Raw genomic sequence first — 15,740 nt, 5'->3', positions numbered from 1 at the left:
TGGGTGCAAGGGACTCATGCAGGCCTGGGTTTGAACTCTACAACTGGTAGCTGGGTTCAAAGCACCTAGAAGCGCTGGAAAAATGCAGTTCTGGATAAATAGAGGGGGAGAAACAGTAGCAGTAGTAGTAATAGTAGTAGCAGCAGCAACAGCAGCAGTAGTATCAGCAAAAAGTGGAGTAAGAAAACTTTTCTAAGGATGAATTTTGTCCTCAAGAGCTGTGACAGGCCCACAGTGTGCTATGTGGAGGAAGTGTGGTGTAACTGAGTCAGATGAACCTGAGTTTGAATCCTAGCTCTCAACTTATTAACTGAGTGTGACCTTGCATTATGTTTCCTGAGCCTCAGTCTCTTCATTGTAAAATTAAGATAATGATAGTACCTACCTCACAGCTTTGTGGTGAGGATGAAATAAGATATGGTATAGAAAGCATATCATAGCACAACACCTCACTCATAATAATGTCTCAAAAAAAGCTATTTGATGAATTAATGAATGTGCATCTTTAGCAAAATGCCATGAAAAAACTACAGACATCCTTTAGCATCTGCCTGAGAGGAGAAGGAGGAAGAGACAATTCCAAATAAGAACTGTCTCAATACTTAACCATCTGTTTCTTACCATGCAACACCTAACGTTGGAAGCACTGGAAAAAATTGCGTGATCAGAACAAACCATTCCCAGTGAATGCATAGAGAGAAGCTGCTATTTCACATCATAGCTACACAGTTGCTGGACCTGAGAGAGTCCCTCAGAGTGTGAATAAGTGTTTGAAAAGACAAGTACAGGGCCTGACACATATGGAATAGTTGATCATCTTAGTTCCTTTCCTACCCTTCTCCCAAATGGGTAGAAACAAACACACCACTAACCAACAAAGCAGCAACAGAAAAACTGAGTTAAAGTGGTTGAGAACTGATCATGGCAGTGACCTTACTGAATGGACCCTTCACTCTTGGCCCTAGTGTGACCTGCCAGCCTGGAGAGCCTCTAAGGCTGAGCAATTAACCCTAGCAGAAAAGTCATGACGCCACCACGTCTTCTCCTTCTCCTTCTCTTTCTCCTTTTCCTTCTCCTCCTTCTCCTTCTCCTTCCTCTTTCTTTTTCTTTTTCTTTTTTTTTTTGAGACTGAGTCTCACTCTGTTGCCCAGGTTGGAGTGCAAAGACACAATCTCGGCTCACTGCAACCTCAACCTCCCGGGTTCAAGCAATTCTCCTGCCTCAGCCTCCCGAGTAGCTGGGATTACAGGCATGTGCCACCACGCCCGGCTAATTTTTGTATTTTTAGTAGGGACAGGGTTTCGCCATGTTGGCCAGGCTGGTCTCCAACACCTGACCTCAGGTGATCCGCCTGCCTCGGCCTCCCAAAGTGCTGGGATTACAGGTATGAGACACCGAGCCCGGCCTCCTCTGTCTTCTTTATGAGCATGAAGGGTACAGGACATGACAGGGTGGGATCAACTCACGGCCTAGGCTACAAAAACTGTCTTTTCTCCTCTTTCTGTTCTTTGCCCCTCAGCCCCCAGTTCTTGTTTGGACATGCACTGAGAATAGCATTTAGGATTCCTGCATTCTCTATCTCTTTTTTAATGTTTGGATTGGCTGTTCGCCAAGGCAACTGAATAGCATTTTCAAGGAGCAGGTGAGTTTGGGGAAGATCTCCTATCTTTTCCAATATATTAACTCCATGTGGGTTAAAGCCATCAGAGACCCTCTTGAAAAGAGCATATAGGTTCTCCCAGGGCTTCCAAATTAAAGTCCCTACAAGAGACCCAACAAGGTTGTCATTTTTAAGGGAAAAATACCCAGGCATGGTAGTTGCTGCTAGGAAATTTGAGAAGTGACCTGCAGGTTACATTTCTGATGTGAAAACCACTTTGTGTTCTTTGTAAGCAACTGTTTGATGTGTGGCATTGCAGTCATGGGTGTGAAACATCTGGTTTTAACCAGAATGTGGGTGATTTGCTCACAACTGGGGAGGACAGGTAAATAGGGCTTTGCCTCCTGGTCTCGTATCTGGCCCAGACATGCAAATTCCAGTCTGCAAACTTACTCTTCTCTGCCAGGATTCAATAGGTTAAAGTCAGCAATTGGCAGAGGTCTGCCTGTGGTTACACTGAGTGGCACATGGCAACAGGTAAGGACAACAAAAGGCTGCCAGAAAAGGGAGCCCAGCTTGTCTGAGGGCCAGGTAATCTGACTTGCCAGTCAGGGGAGGGAACAGGTCCTGGTTCTGGGCCAATACTGGAGGTACAGAGAACAGAACCAGAAGAAACCTGGACAGGGAAAAAGAAACCACAGCTACCATTTGTTGAGCACTTACTCTGTGCCAGGCACTATGCCAAGTCTGGGTGTGTTCTCTCATTTGATCCCAGCCAGAGCCCCATTTTCCAGAAAGGGAAGCTGCAGCCATAAGGCAAAAATAGATCAAAACTGGGAACTTAGAACAACACAAATACCAAAGCATCCAGAAGGCAAAGCAGTTGGAGCCAGTTGCCAAGAAAACTTCAGGAACCTGTGTTCCTTATAGCCATGGCCATTGAGATTTGGCGAATTGCATCTAAGCCACTCCATCCCTTCAGTTGACTCCCTTATTGGGTCAGCTTTTCCTGTCACACCTCAAGGTGGTAGGCAAAGGCACAGAGCTGGTTTGGCAAGGACCGGGACCAGAAGAGGGATGAACAGGCGTCTGCAACAGATTCCCTTGAAGAATACTTTAATGGCCATATGCCATAAAACTCAGGCTAGCATGCCAGTGGAAGAAGAGGATCGATGAGTTGAAATAGACAAATTGGCACACAAATTTGAGCTTTGTTTACACTTCTATAGTCAATGTTACTCATTGCCTTGTGTGGAAATAAGATGTTCTGCCATCAGTAATACCTGTCGATAAATGCAAATATGCTCGAATTTCATTAGCAGAGACCCCTGCTTAGGCATACTGACAATTGCAATGAAAGCACAAGTCCTACAGAAACTAGCACACAATACAAGTCACAACACAACTCTGACCCGTGACTTATCTACATAGTCTTCCCTCACAGACATTAGGTCTCATTTGTTCTTGAGCCAAAATTGTCCTTGGCTCTGATCAGCAGTTAGTGAACAAATGACACTGTATTGCAGCATCCTGCCACTAGGGTGTACAACTCCCACACGCATGAAAAGCAAGCATCTCTCACCTTCAGACTGCTGTGCCTACAAGCAGCAAAGTCCAAGTGCATGAAAAGAGTTAAATCCCGCTTGGTCCCTTGAAGGGCTAGAAAGCATTTTAAAGGTGACATACATCAGAGTGATCCATTTACACTGGCTGGGCTGTGCAACAAAGTCAGAGGGGCTGGATGAGAACCTTAAACAATGACAACACAGTTGCATTCCCAGCTGTGTTAAATGACCAGCATATCATGATTGCCTTTTCACGCAAATATCAATGACATAATCCTAACAGGCTTGCAGCTCTCTCGCTGGTGTAATAAAACAATGACCCAATTATTTTCAAGGGCTGAGGCAGCAGATGCAATGACTGGGTATGTTGTGCAGGGCGCTGTGTGTGATGGACGGGGCACAGTAGGGCAGCAAACTGTGTGCTGAGGATCGGAAACCTGCCTCCTGAGCCAAAACTCCTGCCATTCATTTGGTCGGAATAAAAATAAAGCCATTCAGTATGAAAGTTCCCACTTGTTCTCACGACGGAGGCCAGTTGGGAAAATGTGGTGCAGCACTGACTGAAGCAAATTCTGTTTAAAAAACCAGCCGGTTTGTGGGTATTTGTTTATTTATAACTGCCCCACCACCGCCTCCCCACACCCTGCCTCATTCTGCAAAGGATTTGAGATGGGATTGGAACACTGAAAGTTTGTTTAAGTCCTAAACAGGTCCAGCTACTTTTTAGACCGATGATAAAATGAAACCTTTTGGATCAAGCCCCTTGCTCTGTGGAACACTGCTTTGGTTTTCCCAGTCAGAGCTAGTCTTCCTTGTACCCTGTGGTGAGAGGGACCTCTTGCACCAGAATACCCTTGTGCCCAGTGCTATGCTTGACCAGGGAAATACACATGAGCCCATAAGCCTGAAGCCTGAAAATATTAAGGAATATGGATTCACTTACTCCCTCACTCATTTGCTCATTCAATGAATATTCCTTGGTAGCTATTCCAGAACAAGCTCTCTTTCAGGCACAGGGGAAGCAAAAATGAATAAGATCCAGTCTCTGCACTTGAGAAGCTCCTCATCTAGTAGGAAGGACAGACAAGTAAACAAACCCCTGTTCTGCAATGTGGCCAGTGCTGTAGTAGAATCGTGCCTGGGGGTGGCGTGGGAGGTGTAGGGTAACATGAGGTGGGGGCTGCAGGTGGCATAGATGATTTAGTTTGTGGACCTGGACTCAGACTGCCTTGAGTTCAACTTTTGGTTCTGCCTCTTGCTAGCTGTGTGACCTTGGGCACTTTTCTTAACATCCCAGAGCCTCAATTCCTTCGTCTGTTAAATGGAGCTAATAATAGAGTTGACGTCATTGGGTTATGATGAGGATTAAATGAGATAATCTGTGTAGAACACTTAGAACAGTTCCTGGCACATAGTAAATACCCAATAAAAACTTAGCTTTTTATGCTTTTTATTTCTTTTGTTTAATTTCATAAGACTGTGTCTGGCGATGAGACTCCAAGGACTGGTTTCTAAAACAGAACTGTTTTCAACAAACTCTTCCCTTTCAGCCTGATTTTTTTTCCTATGGAATGACACAGTTCTGCCATAATTTTTCCCTCAGCAACCATATGTCTGGCAAGAACCTCAGGAAGAAAATATTTTCCAGATGGTTTTGCTTATGTCAGCCTACTATGTGCCAAGCACCACTCTAGAGGAGAGGGACACATTGCTGAGTGACACAGACAAGGTCCCTGTCCTCTTGGAGCTTACATTCCAGTGGGAGAGACATACCATAAATAGACAAATATAAATAGACATAATTACCCAGAGCAGTAAGTGGGGTTAAGGAACCATTGCTAATAAAAGAAATGTAAGGGAGGAACAGGAGGCATCTAACTGTGGGTGGTCAGAGAAGGCTCTTCTCAGGAGATAACATTAAGCTGAGACTGAAAGGTTAGGAAGGGGCCTCCCATGCCAAAAGCAAGAGGAAGGGCAGTCCAGGCAGGAGCACGTGCAAAGGCCCTGGGGCGGGAAAAGACCGAGAATGTTGCAGAAATGGAAAGACCAGTGTGGCTGAGACACAGAGCCCTAGGAGGGAGGTAAAGCCAGCAGGATTAGTACATGCATTTTGAAGCTGAGGAAATGGAAAGCCCAGAGAGATGAATGGACTTACCCACAATGCCTTGCACAAGGTAGGCGCTCCATATGTTGTAGAATTCACAGTCAGTAGGGCGGGGCTGAGGCCCTTTGCCTTCCAAATCGGACTGAGATTTCCCACCACAACTAGGAATCAGCTACCCAGGGAGACTGAAACATACAGTCGTTTTTGCTGGTGAGTCATAGGCAATGCACATTAGAGTGTGGGGTCGAGTGGCCCCAGCTGCTGCCTGTGTGTGTAAAGGGCGGGGGTGGGCTCAGGCCGTGGCTGAAGCTTTTTAGCATGTTTATGATGAGCTGAAAGAACTCACTGCTTAATTTAAAATACGGCTCACACATACACATACAATTCAGCAGCTGGAGGAGCTGCCAGGAAATGAGACTAAGTGTAGAAAATTGGAGGATCAGGAATATCAGGTATTCGGCTCCGTTTCCCAGCTCCCATGGGCTGTCTCTGATCCCATAAGGTCCCATCTTCCCTAACAAACTCTGGGGGATCAAGACATGGTTGGAGATCGTGGCAGTTTGGGGAAGGGAGGCCTCGCCAGAGCCCCTGACGCTAGCTACACAGATTGCCCCACCCGGCCTTAAGCTTGCCTGCCTTCCTCTCGTTCATGTTGCTTGAAATCTGACGGCTGGAAAAACTCATTTGGCCCTGATCACTAACTGCCTGTGCTAGCTGCTGCTTTTCCTGATTGTGTGTATCTTGCCTCCTCAACCACACGGGGGCCTTCGGCACACGCTTGAGGAATTGAGTTGTTTTCTTTTGTATTCACCGCAGCTCTCAGCACAGAAGTACTTACACATTGAGAGTCTTGAGTGTGTTTGCTCATGGGTTGCAAGATAGTATCATTTGAAAAGCCTTTGGGGCAGAGTACCTGCTCTTAATTAAAAAAATAAGAACCTCAACTTGACAAAAATGTGTTAGACCATCAGGCGTATCTCTGGTTTCCTTCACATTGTTCCTCTGCACCCAGAGTCCCCGGCCTGCATGCCGGATGAACCTACAGCCTCTCAATCAAAATGCTCCACGAGTCATCTCTTTGGGTTCTTTGCTCAGAATATCCCCTCTAACTGGGATGCCCTCTCTCCCAACTCTACCAATCATAACCCCATCTCACCCTTCAAGGCCAAATGTAAATGCCATCTCTGGCATGAAGCTTTTCCAGGCACAATTCATTGCTCTTGCCCCTGAACATGGCACCCTGTGTCCACCTCTTTTATGGTACAGGCCGGTGGACTGGAATGACCTGGTTTCAAATTCCAACTCCATCACTTCCCAAGGCTACCTCCATTTTCCCTTCTAGAAAAAGGGATAACAACATCAGCCTCAATGGGATGTTGGAAGTTGCCAATAAAATAATATCTGCAGCCCACATAGCACAAGACTTGGCCTCCAGAGCTCAGTAAGTGTTTTTCGTCATCATCATCATCTTCGTCATCTCTGGGGAGCAGAAGAATGTAATAGTTCCAGAACTGGTTTGCTCCGTTCTTAACCCAGTGACCTTGGGCCAGTCTCTTCCTCTCTGAGGCTCTGTTTCCTCATGTGTATAAAATGAAGTGATAATAGTTTACCCACTTCCGTCACAAAACCTGCTGGGAAGATGCAAAGACATAATAATGTAGGCAAGGTAAACTGCTAAGCACAGGGCTTATCACATTAAAAAAATGCTCATTTGGGTCTACACACCCCTACAACCTAGAAAACTCCTTTAAGGGCACCGACAATATTTTACTTATCTTTGCATCTCTTGCTGCCTAGCCTAGCCCAGAACCTCTGCAGCTGGCAGACCCACAATAAATCATTGTTGAATTGAATTGAAAACCCAAACCAGATGTGCCTCCTCCCCTGTCAAATGAAGCTTTCAAGCTGGCGGGTTGGGCCTGCTGCCTCTTCACTCCCCCTCCCTCCGAGCTGAGCAGCCGCCATCGTCTAGGCCTGGCTCTGGGGAATGAGGCAGTGCCGAGAGGAGGGATTCAGAGTGGGTAAGGATAGATGGGGCTAGGTGGGATGAGTGCGATAGGGAAGAGCACTCTGTCTGTTCCTGGTGACCCCAAACAGACTGCCTTTGAAGGGTGCTATCCTGAAGTCTCTGTTGAATGAAAAGTGGTGACAGTCCAAAAGCCCTTCGCCACCCAGTGCCTAGCTGTGGAGGAAACCCAGCTCTCCCCCAAAAACTGAAAATTGGAAGTAAATGAAGATATCGGGAGAAAGCTTCCTCTTCCTTTTAGCAAAGATAGTGATACAGACGTTCAGAGAGGTTCAGCTCTGAAATCATGAGGCCAGGATTTAAAGCTGAGTTCAGCTGGCACCATGGGCATGCTCTAACCACTGGGCAACCTAGCCTCTAAGCTACTCTTGCTATAGAAGGACAGGAGTATGTATTCACCCTTCCCACCAACCCCACGGGACCCTTAGAAGCAGAACGTAGGGCTTTAATGGTGGAAAATACTTTTAAAAGCACAAATCTGTTACAAAACTACAAAAAGAGGCCCATGTCTTCAGTGTTTCTGAGCCAGAGCTATGCAGACAGGGCACAGGCGGTAGCACGCTAACCAGCACAGAGTCAAGGTAATGGGCCACACACCTGAACATGGCCACTTGGATGGTAACTCTAGCTCTGTCACATGCTAGCCTGAGTGACCCCGGGCAAGTGATTTAACACCCCTGTGCCTCCATTTTCCCACCTGTCATATGATATTAATAATAGTACCTCCTCACAGGGTTGTCTATGAGGAGTAATTTAACATTTGTAAAGCAGTTACCATGTGCCCGGGACATGGTAAACATTAAACAAGGGTTCGTTAAATCAAAATAAATACATACCTCTGTCCCTTTGTAGCCAGACTAGTCTAGAGGCACTGTTGCCAAATGGTTAGTGTGTGCCCATGGAACCAGCTGAACTCGGCTTCAAATCCTGGTCTCATGATTTCAGAGCTGAGCGTCTATGACCATCTCTACCATGAGAACAATAACAGTCCCTTCCCCACAGGCTGTTGAGAGTTTTAAATGAGATATCTCCAAAGTCCAGAACACAGTGCCTTGCCACGGCAGAGTGAGTAAGCACCCAATTAAGGCAGAGTATTCATCATCTGAGTCTGCTTCCCATTTTTTTGCCTCTTCTGGGTTAAGTTAACTCATGATATATAGTTTTGGAAATCTTGCAGCAGTAAAAGAATAATTTCATCATTTTGCCAATGAAATTCCTAAACATTTTATTCAAGAGCCAGAAAAGGCAAACATTTTTGGTCATTTCTAAATCAATGAAGCATGGAAAATCAGCTTCCCCACTCAGCAAACCTGACTCCCAAAGCTATAGAAGTCACTTTGCAGGACAAAATTGAAGGAATGAGTATTTTACTGCAAACAAAAGCCATCTTTGTTTGCGGCCCAGCTTTGGGAGAAAAGAAATACCTCAACCCAGGAGCGTGGAAAACTCTTGAAAGTTCTCATTTTATTCCAGCAAATCCAACCTAATTGGCAAGATTCCTGACCAGGCAAACCCGAGTCAGAATGAGTCGCCTTTACCCACCCGTCTCCCCACAGCACCCAGAACCCAGAAGAGTACAGTGGGCATCAGTACATATTGGTTGTCGATTCCTCCATGGGAGCCCCACATTCCATTTCTACAATGTCTGCTACATTGCCAAAACAATCCAAAAGCAGCACTAAAGAACATTTTGAAAATGGGGAAAAAAGCATCCATCACTCACCACTCTAACACAACTCTTAGTTTTGTGTGGAAAGTTCTCTTCCAGTCTTTATCCACGTGCAGACATATTTTTATAGCACTGTAGTCATAGGGAAAAACTGCAGCAGCTTCAGCCAAGAATCAGATACCATACAGTTCATGTCACTAAACTTCCCAAGTGAGAGCTTTTTCTTCTCTCATTCACTCCATTCATTCATTAATTCAGTCATTCAACAAGCATAGATTTAACCATGGCTCTGGTGCTATGGCCCTGGGGAGTACAGAGATGACTAAGGCACAATCCCAGTTCTCAGGCTGCTTCCAGTTTAATGGGGGAAACAGACAAGACAGCAGGAAATTATAACACACTGGGATAAACATGAATGCTGTGAAAGCACAGAAGAGGAGCATTTAAAGTGGGCAGGAAAGGGTGTGGAGGATGGGGAGGCAGAGAATATATATATATATATATATATATATATATATATATATATATAGGCTTTCTTCTTTCTTCAGAAGAAAGCAAGGTGTCATCAGGTGGCCAAAAATAGTTCTGTGTGACTGCATGGGCAAGTGGTAGTGGATGCAGTCAGAAAGGAAGGACGGGCGAAATCATTAAGATCAAAGGTTTCCGTTTCATTCTGAAGACCGAGGGGAAGCTCTGGAAGGACTTTAAGCAGAGTAGTAGCACAGTCAGGTGTGCATTTTAGAAAGATTGTCCCAGCAACAGAATGGAGGGTAGATTGTAGGGCATGAGATAGGTAACAGGGGAGCCATTTAGCAGCTTGTCACAATAATTCATCAAGACAAGGAAGGTCTAAACGAACGAGATGGCTTCTCCACATACAAATTGTGTCATGTTAGTGAGTGACTTAACCTGTCTGTGCCTCAGCTTCCCCCTCTGTAAAGCAAAAATAACAAGAGTGTTGCCCTTGCAGAGCTGCTGGCAGGATTAAATGAAATACTGCATGCAAAGCACCTGGCACAGTGGCTGGTACCTAGAAGACACTCAATACATATCACTTCCCCTTTCCCCTCATCCTTTTTGCTCCACTTCACCCTTTCTTAAAGGCTGGCATGGTATGGAGCATGGAAGTGGCCAAAGCAGACTCTAACCCAGACAGTCTGACTCCAGAGGGCAGTGGAGAAAGTTTGCAAGTGCTATTGTCAGGACAGTTACTTAGAAGGATTGTTTAGCTGAGTCGAGGGCCCCGCTGAGGTTGGAAACTATGACTTTCTGGTGGGACTAACCAACAAAGTGATGGGATTTTCTCCAGCAATGTTCCTTCATCTGGGCATAAGCACAGAGGAGGAAACTGTCAGTTAAATTTATCCAGACTTGGGATTTTGCCTCATGGATGCAGCAGAAAGACACAGGGCAAGGGAATTGGGGATATACGCCGGATTCTGAAAGCAAACAGACCTGACTTCAAATCTCATCTCTGCTGTGGGACTTTGGGTAAGTCACTCAACCTTTCTGAGCCTCATTAAAAGGAAAACCACAATAGTATCTTCCTCATAAAGTTATTGTGAGGATAACATGAGATTACTGAAATGATGTAATAAGATGGGTAGTATATGCCTGGCATATACATATTAGTTGTTACTCTTATCATCATCGTCATCATGTTCGAGGATGGAGAGGGAAGGTAGTAAGGTGAAAGGGGCTGATGGGATGGAAGAAATGGATGGAGGGGGCTCAAAAACCTGGAGAGCCTCCTGAGGTAAAAAGAAGAGCGTTGAGGCCAGCCAGCAAGGTGTAGATGGTAGGGGGTTCTGACTGATGATGAAGCATGGTAAGGCTAGGATGAGAGTGTGTCCTGTACATGGATCACGGATGTCCAACTCACCCAGAATGATGTCAGGACTTGGGGTGGAGAAGAAGACAATGAGCCAGATGTCGAACTCTTCGTTGAATGTGGGGGTAGGGGGGGTTGACCAGGAGGGGATGGTTATAAAGAAGCGTCAACGAGGAGAGAAGTAGCCAGATGGCATGAGAAGGAGGAGTTCTTGGCTGAGGACGGAGGACTAACAGCCTGGAAGCAAACAGGGGAAGCTAGAGCACAGACCCCACCTCCCAGCCCTAGGGTGCCTGTAGTGTGGGAGTGTGGACAGTGTCCACTAGAGGGCGCTGGTGGCAAAGCCGTGAGATCCGCCGTGGAGACTCAGGTTTCAGCACTTCCAGGCCCGGAGGTAGACAATAGTGTTCTGTAAAATTTATCCAGGGTGTAGGGGGAATTGTTTACTGCAAGGTGGGGGCTTCCAGAGGGTACTGAGAAGAGTGAGAGAGGGCGGTAGTGGGGAGGTGGATGAGTCAGGGTGGCGGGGATGGGAGCACTGAGCAGTATGAGGATGGTATGGGAGAGGACAGATGACGAGCAAGGAGGCTTAACGTTTGGGCTGTGGCCAAGAACTAGGGGATGTGAAGCCTGGTGGGATTAACTGTCCTCGGAATTCCAAACGGAGCTTTTTTTTCCCCTTTACATCTTTTGTTTATTATAAAAGTAACACATGCTTGTTTCAAACAACTCTAATTATTGCTCAAGGGAAAATGTACCTCTCCTATTCTACTCCCCAGTGTTGACAGTCTGTCTATCCTTCCAGTCTTTTCCTGTATGTGTAACATATAATACCCTTAACAAAAATCAGATCCTACTCTACTTACTCTTCTGCAACTTGCTTTTATCACAATACTATATTGGAGATATCATTGCACATCAGTATTTAAAGACCTAGCTTGTCTTTATTTGTGGCTACATCGTCATTGTCATTATTATACTAGTAGTTGGAATAGTAATGGGTAGCAATTATTAAATGCTCTGTGCCAGGTCCTATCTGAATATTTCATATGAATTATCTCATTTACTCTTCACAACTTCATGAATTGTTATTTTTCCCATTTTACAGATGAGAAAAGGCACAGAGAGGTTAGAAACTTGGTTGAGGTCACACAGCTCGTAAAAGCTAGAGGAGGAAGTCAAACCTAGGCAGTCTAACCAAGGCTCAAACTCTTAATCATTAGCATAGTAATGCTTAGTATGTCATTACTGGGATGTATTGTATATGATTTAACCAGTCCTTCACCGAGGTCATTTAGTTTTTTCAATTTGCTCCTATTTACAAATAATGTTTAAATGAACATCCTTATACATGGAGCATTTTGCAAAGGTAAACTCCTAAGAGAGGACTTGCTGACTCAAATAACATTTCCAGTTGCCCTCCAGATGTGCATCAAGAGTGAATGAGTGTGCTGTTTCACCACATTCTCACAAACCCTGGGTTTTAGTGACCTTTTAAATTTTTGCCAATTTGAGAGGTAAAAGCTGACATCTGAATCATCTCAATATTGTTTTAATTTGCATTTCTTAATTATTACTGATTGGTGTTCCTTTTAATAGGGCATAGGCCCTTTGCATTTCCTCTGTGAATTGCCTGTTCATTATTCTTTGAGCGTTTTGCTAGTGAATTGTTTGTGATCTTCTCACTGGTCTACAGAAGCTCATCTATTCCTTCCTTCGGCAAGTATTTATTGAGTACCTACTGTATGCCAGGCACCAGTCTAGCACTAGAAATATAATAGTGAGTAAGCAAAGCCTGAGCTTTCATGAAGCTAACATGTAAGCAGAGGAAATAATAGAAAAGCAAGTAGCTAAATCGTGTCATTGTAAATCATGGTAAGTGCTGTAAAGAATATAATGCACTTCTTACAGTGGAGCTGTTGGAGTATTCTGAATAATAAACCATCGTCTTCCTTCTATGTTGTGACTTTATCCTGGTTTATATGTTGTCTTTCCACTTTGCATGAGATATCTTTCACCATACTCAGGTTGTTAAATTTTTGCATAGTCAAATCTATCATTCTTTTTCTTTATAGATTCTACAGTTTCTTGTTGCTTTGCAAAGACTCCCTACCTCAATATTCTCTTATGCCTTCTTCTAATCTTTTAACGGTTTCTCTTTTTAACATCTAAATCTGACCTAATTGGATTATATTTTGGAATAAGGAGTGAGATAAAGATTCAGCTTTATATTTTGGTGGCAGGCCGGTTGTCACAGTAAATGGCACCATGTATTAAATGGTGCATCCTTTTCCCCAGAAGTGGTGAGGCTGAAGCCCAGAGAAGGGACGACTCTTGCCCAGGGTCATGTAGCAAATTAGTGGTGACCAAACTCTTCCTAGATCTTGAGGCTACTGACTTCCATGCTAGTGATACAAAACTGAACTCATCACAGCTCCATTCTCTGGTGCACTTGAACAGTCTTCCCTGACCCACGCTAAGGTTCACTGTTGGAGGCCACAGCATTTTTCCTTTCCAATAGGCCCCCTGACTTCTCTTGCTCAGAGATACAAGTGCAGTGACCCATGGCAGCTCTGCTGCTTATAAATAGGAAGACACTTGCTGATCGCTGCTGAAATACCTCACATTAAGGCAGCTTTGGACACAGAAGACTGGAGGCACAGAGCAGATAGATTTGCCATTTAGGAACCAAAATAGGAAGTGTCTAATTTTAAATAAAGAGATTTGGCGTTGTTTCCATCCAGTTGCTGATGGAGCAGCTGCCATCGTGGAGCTTTTCAAGGAGGCTGCCTTGAATTATGCCAAAATGATAAGCTTGTGGCTTGGAGGCTGCTGGGACTTGTCCCAAGGCCCCAGCTACGATATTATCTAGGATCCGAAAGGTTATCTTGAAAGGACAGGTGACTACATTACCACCAACGCAGCTTGACCTGACATCCCATTTCACCTAATGTTTCCCTTCTCCCTCCATACTTCCCAAAGCTGTGGACATTTTGTCTGTGGAAAGCTGCTACCCCCAGGAGACAGGCATCTGGGAGAGCATCTCCACAGAAAAAGAAAAGTGAAGTGGGAGTTGAAGTCATTCAGGCTACTTGAGACAACAATTTTTAAAAGCTCCTATTTTCCCTTAGTTACCAGGAGATTTTCGGTCAAAGTGTTCGAACAAAATAGGTGGATAATTACCTCCATTATTTCACTTGGCTTTCCGTGGATAGACATCATCAAAGATATTGGCGAGTTCTTCTTGTCCTACTAATGTTGATGGGTATTTTGTTGATTCACTTCCAAACTCTGAAGTAAATGTACTGCTTATTATAAGGAAAAACAACCTTTAAGATGCCCTCTGTCCTCTACCTCTAGGCAGAGTGAGCAGCAGCTTGTACAGTGAAATTTAAGGTCCTTCTTCCCACACTAATAATGTCAGATCGTCCCACCACCAATACAGCGGAGAAAAAACCCTGAATTCCATTTCCAACTCTGCCATGACTTGCTCTGTGACCTGGGGTGAGTCATCATCCCTGTCGGTGACGCAGCTGGCTACCCATAAAACGAGAAAGTCAGTCTGAGTGGTTTGCCTAACTAGGTTCCTCATCGAACTCACCAGTGATACTGTTAATAATAGGCAGATAATTCAAGTCCTCATCTCAGACTTACTGAATTAGACTCTGAGGATTAGGAGCCACACTGTATCTGTATTTCAACAGCATTCCTGGTAATTCCATTGTACAGCCAGGTTTGGGATCTAGTGAACCAGATGACCTCAGGGTCCCTTCTGCTCCTGACAACAGGCGGTTCAACACCTCCCTCTGTACTTATGTATCATATCTCTAAGTGAGGTGCTGCCCCTGCCCTTCATGCTAAGTGGGAGCCCATTCTCTTATCAGGAGCCCTGAAGGCTTTAGCCATTCATTTGTCAGATATTTAGCAGTTACCTTTGAGGACAGGACCCAGAAGGAAGGAGTACACCTATTATTGATGGGATCAGGGGAGTGAAAAAAAAAAAAAAAAAAAAAAACAACAGCAGCAACAACAGAAAAATGGGGGAGCTGGATCTGCCTGAAGGCCAAGACAGCCTGAGATCCTAATGGGGGTATGGAGGGCATTGACAGATTATACATACAATACTCGAGCCTCATTTTCCCTGGTATCCTCTCTGTCTTGGCCAGACAAAACAATGCAAAGAGGTACAGCCAAGCTGGAAAACAGCCCTCTTTTTAGATAGTGAGGTCTTTGGGCCCCTACGATTGATACCAGCAAGTGAGAATGTAAACACAACTCTCTTCACCACTGGGACCATCTGACGTCAGTCCCTTGGCTCCAGCATGTCTCGAGATAAGAGGACTGTAAGAAGCCCTGGGCCTTGACATTAGGATGCTCTAGCTTTGAGGCAAACTCTGAATTACGGTTTCTCTTCTGATAACTGGGATCCTGCCCTCTTTTGGTGATCAAAAGTCCCCGTCTCAAAAAAAAAGTCCCCATCTCCTGCCAGTTTTATATACCCTGACTATGCTGACCTACATGCCTGACTCCAGCTGTGTGCTTGCATCCACATTCATTATTCATTATTTATAAGCACCTCAGTTAATTAGGCCAAACGGAAGCAAAACACATGGTCCTGGCCCTCACGAAGCCAACAGGCTAGCACAGTGGTGTTCAACCTTATCAGACTTAACATCCTCTCTTTTATAATAAATCTGCTTTTGCTTCACCCCTTTACTATCCTGAAATTAAATTTCTAGGTACTATAACGTACCTACACGCATAAGTTCAAAAAGATAGCTATATGTCCTGCCACATAAAGAGAAAATAAAGCAATACATAATAAAGCACTATGTATTTAACTCTGTAAATGCTCACACAGGACTACATTGAATGATTAAATGAAGTAGTCAGAAGCTTGTGCCTTTATATAGAATCCTCATGAATACAACAGTTATGGACACAA

General features: G+C 44.7%; 2 protein-coding genes across 11 annotated transcripts in view; one reads left to right on the top strand and one right to left on the bottom strand.

Moving 5' to 3' along the window:
- GNG5B (G protein subunit gamma 5B) overlaps positions 1–15,740 on the top strand; it is a 104,021-nt gene that overhangs the window by 15,956 nt on the left and 72,325 nt on the right. The gene's annotated exons all lie outside the window — the stretch shown is intronic.
- The window catches only part of RTL9 (retrotransposon Gag like 9), a 96,987-nt gene that overhangs the window by 31,799 nt on the left and 49,448 nt on the right, over positions 1–15,740 (bottom strand). For 3 of the 7 annotated variants that reach the window (XM_055268647.2, XM_055268652.2, XM_055268654.2), the window contains exon 2: positions 5,321–5,454. The exons of 3 other annotated variants lie outside the window; for them this stretch is intronic. The gene's annotated coding sequence lies outside the window, so the exon portion shown is untranslated. Of the gene's footprint in view, positions 1–5,320; positions 5,885–15,740 lie in introns of those variants that run through there. One more of the 7 variants, XM_055268653.2, reaches the window with a different exon arrangement.

Source organism: Symphalangus syndactylus, chromosome X (assembly GCF_028878055.3).
Source record: "Symphalangus syndactylus isolate Jambi chromosome X, NHGRI_mSymSyn1-v2.1_pri, whole genome shotgun sequence".
Lineage (NCBI taxonomy): Eukaryota > Metazoa > Chordata > Mammalia > Primates > Hylobatidae > Symphalangus > Symphalangus syndactylus.
The sequence above is the reverse complement of the archived record's forward strand: the minus strand, read 5'-3'. Positions and strand labels throughout refer to the sequence as shown.